Below are 7,304 nucleotides of genomic sequence, written 5' to 3' on the forward strand. Positions count from 1 at the left end.
CACCCTGATTTATTTAGATGGATCAATATTGACTGGCTAATGTGCACCAATTGACTATATACAGGGCGATCAGTGCTTCTTTACTGGCCTGTTTAAAAAGGCTGGTGGGAATTTGCAACACATCCTTTGCTTAGATGGGGTGATGTGCTGCCGGCAACTATTTTTTTTCCCAGCATAAATGATCCAATTGCCTGATGAACTTCAAGTGATCATTGAAGTTTTTATGCACGCCAATAGTTGGAAACATCCTTCAATGATTATTGGCTTGTCTAAATGGATATAAAGGGGTTGTCCATTACTAGGACATCCCATTCTTGATCTGAATGTTTGCCCCCATGCTGGCGTCACCGTCTCCTCCTATCAAGAAGAGGTGAGAGCAGCGGCTGGTCGCTCACTTCCATTTAACTAGTATGTTCAAATTAGGGCTCACATCATAACGACCGCACGGAAGCCCAGGGAACGAGAGTGCCGCCACTGCGGGACAGTGCCGCCACTGGAGGTGAGTATGAGTGTTTTTATTTTGTTCACGGGGGCACACATTCAGATCGAGAAGGGGTTGTGCTAGTAGTGGACAACCCCTTTAAAGGGAATATATAAATCAGAAAATGACCTATTGTTTAAATCAGATTTTTGTGTTACGTGTATTAAAAAAAATGGGAATTTTTTTTCAATATCATGATCATTATTAAAAAAAAAATAAATAAATGAATAATCTTGCAATTTTGACACTGATTCCTGGGGCTTTGTTAGGTTCATACGTCCTGTTCTTTAAGGAAAAATTTTCAGCAGGCTCATTATCATCACAGGCAGGATTACAGTAATAAGTAACACAGCTATACAACATCTGATAACACAGGATCCACCAATCACCACAACCCACGGAGCCATAGTAGTGCAGGCCACAGCCTTTTGACTTTTGATAGTGGCGGTATCTGAAGTTCCGCTGTCAAGCCTAAAGCTGTATTTATCACCAGGGTGTGATTACTTCTGATAATACTGGTTGTGTAGTGTCTACACGCACTCTTCAGTATTAGCATGAATCGTTTAGTCAAGACAAACATAAAAATTCATGGGAGAAAGAGAAGGGGGAAGACACTTGTTTGTTTTTAATTACTGAGACATGTACTCCCGCGTCTGTACCCCGGATGAAGCTGAGAAATCTGATTTTCCTCAAGTTCCATCCCTCATATTATTATACTACAAAATCAGCGTACGTTGTGAAGTGCCTAATATTCTAAGGTTTCATTTTCTATTTTTAACTATTTTAAGTCTTATTTTTGTACATTTCAGGACAATATGAGTCCCAAAGAAAGAAGGTTAGTTGTTTTTTTTTTAAATTTTACATTTTTATTGAATACACTCCTAGCTCTGGATTCATAAAAAAAAATGCATTGTTTTGTCTTTGGATGGAAAGAGCAGAAATAGTTCCCTAAATTTGTGAGGGTCAAGCAATGACAGGCAGGTGCAGGTCTTGTTTCTTTGCTCCTGCGCTCCCACTCTGCGAAACTGCATACAATAGCAGGAGCAATGTGTCCTGAGAAGTAAGGAAAAGGAAGGTCCAGCATCAACAATGCTGGCAGAATGCTAGTGAAGAAGGGCTCAAAGAGAGTGTTCTAAAGTAAAAAAAAACTCAAAATCAGGACAATTCCTGGGCATATAAAACTGGAATGTGAACTGAAAGCAGTTTTCACTTATTTGAGGGAATGAGGGTAACAAGACCAGGCTTTTCTACAGGTTTTGTGTGAATAAAAGGGTATTCGATGTTGAGGAACCGTCCTCTATTTTCTATTGGAATGCTATATCATCTAATCAAGGAGATCAAATAATACATACGTAAAAAGGAGAACAGTTGCCAACATCAACCAGATGCCATTTCCCACTTTTCAGAAACACTTCATATTTGGTTGCTATGGACAACTGCTTGACTTTGCCTTGGTTCCCCCCTTTACACACAGTAAATCTACTGGATAGGGGATAACTTCCCGATAGCTGGTGGTCCGACTGCTGAGACCACCACTAATCCCATGTGAATGGAGCGGTGGTCGATCGTGTGCACTGCCATCCATCCACTCTCATGGGTAGGCCGAAGCCCACCTGAGCGCAGCGTTCATCCATCTCCGGCGGTTACATTAATAATGAACGCAGCGGCAGAGCGCATGATCGACCATCGCTCCCTTTATACAAGACCACCAGTTCTTGGGATTGGTGGGGGTCCCAGCGGTTGGACCCCCAGTGATCGGAGGGTTGACTTGCTGACAGGTTCCCTATAGGTCTATTTCGTTGTGCAGGCCTTGGTACTATGTGTTGCTTAGCGACTACTCAATTTACAGATATGATTTACCAACAGTGACTGGACACTTAAAATTCCAGGCCCAAAGCCTGAGGCTGCACTACTGAGACACTCATAACACGAGGTCCCACCCACTCATGTATGTTTCAAACCAGATCGAAAAACAAAATAGTTTTATTCCCACAACTACAGTGCCGGCAAAAAGAAAAATTACATGTAGAATCTGCATCATGATTTCACTTCTTAAAAGTGCACACAATGGGGGAGATGATCAAAAACAGTCTAAGAGCAAAACTGGCTTAGTTGCCCATAGCAACCAATCATAACTCAGCTTTCATGTCTCGCACTGCTCTGGAAAAATGTAAGCTGCGTTCTGATTGGTTGCATGTTAAGATTTTGTGGTTTCATTGAACTTGTAAATATGTTTTCCTTTTTTTTTCCAGAAATTACTACAGGTTGCATTTCTGCAACTAAACGCACGCGTCAAAAAACGCATGCGTTGCCGAAAACGCGTCAAAACGCATGCAAAAAACGCATGCGTTTTTTAATGTTAAGTATAGAAAAAAAACGCATGCTTTTTTAGCGCTAAAACGCTGCAGATCAAAACGCAAGTGTGAAAGCAGCCTTACACAAATCGAATTTAATTTGTACATTTTCTGAGTTTGCTGTAGAACCAATCTGTGGATGTGGAAGACTTTCCATTTCAAATCTGCCTGCGATTTTCAGAGTGAATCAGTAACAAAATCCACTGCAAAATTTGCACGCTTTTTTTTATTCAGCTGATGCATTTTCCGCTTTTGATGGCCTGTGCTGCATGTGTGAAAACGAGTGTAGGAGCGCCAGTTGCGGTTCAATATTAATCCACATTGCTGGTCGTATATTTTGGATTTTTACAGTTTTCTTCCTCTTCAGGTTTTGAAAAAACGGTCTATAAAAAAAAAAAAAAAAAAAAAGTGTCATGTCACTTTTCTAGGGGACGGATTCTTTCTAGAATCTGGTCCAAACTTGACACATCAAGTCAAAATGCTGAAAAAAAAAAACCCACCAAGAAAAAAAAAAAAGCTTTAGGGAAAAAACGCTTAAAACTCCCCAAAACTGCTCCAGGAAATGAAAAGCATCACAAGTATTTTTTTCCGGTAGGTATAAATGTCAGTTTTTTTAGGCGGAAGATGTTTTGGGAAACCCTGTTTTTCTCTGACAGTTGGTAAATCTGAAATATTTTTTTTTTTTAAAAAATGTTTTGGTTGCTTTCTGGCAATTTTCTGCATACTTTTCCATCATTTTTGGCATCTTTTTTATTTGGCATTTAAAAACACAAACAAACAAAAAAAACCTCCATTTAACATCGTAGAAACCACTACCTGGCAAAACGCTCAGACGCCTGGATATCTTTTGAGAATTTCCATTGACTTGTATACTTAAGTATGGAGCGTCTTCAAAGTGGCAGAGTTTTAACGCTTTTTCTGATGGGTTTTGAAGTGGATTTGCTTGGAAAAAATGGGTGTACATACCCCAAAAAGTGTTTCATGAAGCAGTTTCAGCTTGAAAAACATCATTTTTTTTTTTAATGAAAACTCCTTACTGTGAATTTACCATAGATTTAATCTCTCTACACCAAAAAGGGATGAAATTTCTGATGAAAATGCACAGCAGAAATTGACATCCTGCAAATTTTAAAATTCACACAGCAGCTCAAAATTCTATGCAAACTCAACCTGGATTTTTTTCTTTGCCGCTACTGGCTGTTCCAAAAAATATGCAGCTTATGTCCTGACATGTAGAAGACAAAGGCGCTGCAGCCGGCCACAATCAATGGGAATGCACTGCCCTCTAGCTGACACTGATGGAATAACAGGCAGATTCCTTTAAAAGAGTAAAACTTATCCATTGATCGTTCACGTACGGTCACTTAAAAAGTTATTTTTTAAAGTGACATCATTTTTTTTTAAAGTTCCATTACAAGCAGTGTGCAAATAAAACCCAAGCAGCCAGATTTAGAAAAAAAAAAACATTTTTATTGGGTGTGGTCATATGAATGAAGGCACTTAAATAACATTGAGGGAAATTGGAACAGACAAGTCATTTATACAGATACAACTTCAGACTGGGCATACACGTGTACGTTGGGTTGGCAATGAATCTGGTAAATAATGAAGATGAAAATACCAGGGAATTAGTAAGTCTTCATTCACACATCAGTGTTCTCCACGTCCAAAAAAAAAAAAAAAAAAAAAAGATTTTTTTTTTTTCTAAATCAGACTTTGAAAAGAGTTTGATCAGAGCGTGGAACAAGTACAATTAGTTTTTCTCGGACCTGGAGAAAGCAAACAAAAAAGTTAAGAATTATACAAAAAAGTAGAGACTTTTTTTTGGGACAGAACACAGTACTAGGTGCAAATAAAAGAAAAAAGTAAATCTAAAAGTCTTTGTATTAAAAAAAAAAAAAAAAAAAAAAAAAAGACAATGAACCAAATTCATCACTATGCCGATTTTCCATTTTTTTCCTTGTGGTATTTGATGACATTTTTTGTGCCAAATCCTTCCAAAAGGGGCACATTCTTCATGAAATCTGTGCAAAAGAAAAAAAAAACCCCAAACGCTTTTTATCTTTGTTTTTTTACTCTTTTTTTATGCCTTTTTACTGCAAAAATTTTCCATTAAAATTTTGCAAGCGACTAACATATCCGCTACAAAATTCTAAGGTGTAAAGAAAAAAAAAAAAAAAAAAAAACACTGCAAAAGTGGGAGGGGGAGGGGATCTGGAGTGAATGCAAAAAATGTTTAACTTTTTTCCCCCTAAAAGTTCCAATTGATGAACTGAAATCAAAACCATAGTTATAAGACCAAAATCTAGACAAAAAAAACAAACAAACTCCAGTCCTAAATATCACACTGAGTCAAGATCAATAGGATTGGGGTGCTCAGTACAGTACCGACGATACATAATGATCATGGGGCTGACACTTTTATAGGCGCATTGTTAAATAACCCATTAAAGATTAGGAGCGAGTCTTTCTAGTGGGAAACGACTGACAAATAGATTTGAGCTGTTAGACGGCCGTATAAATTGGACTGAGATCAGACCGCAGTGCACAGACTAGATTTCCACTATTTAGCCTGACCCGACATTGGATGTGGTGAGACATATTCATTATATATGTTAGAGTTGGATGGGACCTCCAGGGTCATAGTGTCCTACCCCCTGCTCAATGCAGGGGTCACTAACCCATCTCAGGCAGATGTCTGTCCAGCCTCTGTTTGAAGACTTCCATTGAAGGAGAACTCACCACCTCTCGTGGCCGCCTGTCCCACTCATTGATCAGCCTCATCATCATTTGCTGGGTTTTTAAATCACTTTCCTATTTTTGTTTTGTCCTTAATTATTCGTTGCCGAATTCTTCATGCGGTTCATAGAATTTGCGCAAAGTCAAAAACAATCTAAGTTTTTTTTTTTGTGACTATATGGTGCATAAAGCTGCAAGTTTTGAAAAATGGCGAAAACCAATCTACTAAAATTACTCTAAGAGGGAAAGGGGGAGCTGGAGCAGACTTGGGACAAATTCTAGGACTTTTTTTTTTTTATTTAAATTGCAAATTGTGAACTAGGTAAGAACACACAAAAAAAAAACCAAAGAAAAAAAACAACAACAAAAAACCACACACACGCAAAAAAAACCAGGCGCCAATGTGACAATGAATAGGGTCCAAAGTATAGGAACATGGAAAGGGCAAAATACATTTCACCAGAAATGAACAAAGTGACACTATGTGGATTAGGCCAGTTTCACACTCCAGAGTCTCACGGTTCGCGTATAGAACGCCATGTCCGGACCGGCCAAGGTTCTCTGTACCTGAACTCCACAGCCTCATATACGCTGTCAAGTTTGGGTCAGGGGACCTGGATCCGGTCCAAACATCACAGTCTGTACTTGGACCCTGAAAGTATGAAAACAGAAGCTTGGTATTTAGCACAAAACGGCAGCTAATCCGATTATCCACGGATTTTAGCGTAAAGGTACCGTCACACTCAGCGACGCTGATATAGACAACGAGCCGATCGCTGCAGCGTCGCTGTTTAGGTCGCTGGGGAGCTGTCACACAGACAGCTCTCTCCAGCGACCAACGATCAGGGGAACGACTTCGGCATCGTTGAAACTGTCTTCAACGATGCCGAAGTCCCCCTGCAGCACCTGGGTAACCAGGGTAAATATCGGGTTACTAAGCGCAGGGCCGAGCTTAGTAACCCGATATTTACCCTGGTTACCACTGTAAAAGTAAAAAAAAAAAAAAAAAAAAACACTACATACTCACCTTCTGATGTCTGTCACGTCCCCCGGCGTCCACAGGGTTATGCGCTGCTGCTCAGAGCTTCCTGCACTGAATGTGTCAGCGCCGGCAGTAGCAGAGCACAGCGGTGACGTCACCGCTGTGCTCTGCTTCACTGCCGGCGCTGACAGTCAGTGCAGGAAGTTCTCGGCAGCAGCGCGTAACCCTGTGGACACCGGGGGACGTGACAGACATCAGAAGGTGAGTATGTAGTGTTTTTTTTTTTACTTTTACAATGGTAACCAGGGTAAATATCGGGTTACTAAGCGCGGCCCTGCACTTAGTAACCCGATATTTACCCTGGTTACAAGTGAACACATCGCTGTATCGGCGTCACACACGCCGATACAGCGATGACAGTAGGTGATCAAGCGACGAAATAAAGTTCTGGACTTCTAGCTCCAACCAGCGATATCACAGCGGGATCCAGATCGCTGCTGCGTGTCAAACACAACGAGATCGCTATCCAGGACGCTGCAACATCACGGATCGTCGTCGTTCTCGCTGCAAAGTCGCTTAGTGTGAAGGTACCTTTAGAATTCCGCGTAAACAACCAACATGCGGGAGATGCTAAAATCCGCACTGCTTGTCTATTCTGCAGCGGATTTTATGCACACAAGCCTCCATGGAAAATTCATTACGTGTGCATGCAGGCTGATAATGAAATGCAAATTGTTGTATCTGTGTG

The 7,304-nt window shown here is 40.4% G+C and overlaps 1 protein-coding gene across 1 annotated transcript in view; it reads left to right on the forward strand.

The window, feature by feature from the left end:
* C4H1orf50 (chromosome 4 C1orf50 homolog) overlaps positions 1–7,304 on the forward strand; it is a 124,096-nt gene that overhangs the window by 74,462 nt on the left and 42,330 nt on the right. The window lies entirely within an intron of this gene.

This window comes from Ranitomeya variabilis, chromosome 4, assembly GCF_051348905.1.
Source record: "Ranitomeya variabilis isolate aRanVar5 chromosome 4, aRanVar5.hap1, whole genome shotgun sequence".
In the NCBI taxonomy this organism is placed as follows: Eukaryota; Metazoa; Chordata; class Amphibia; order Anura; family Dendrobatidae; genus Ranitomeya; species Ranitomeya variabilis.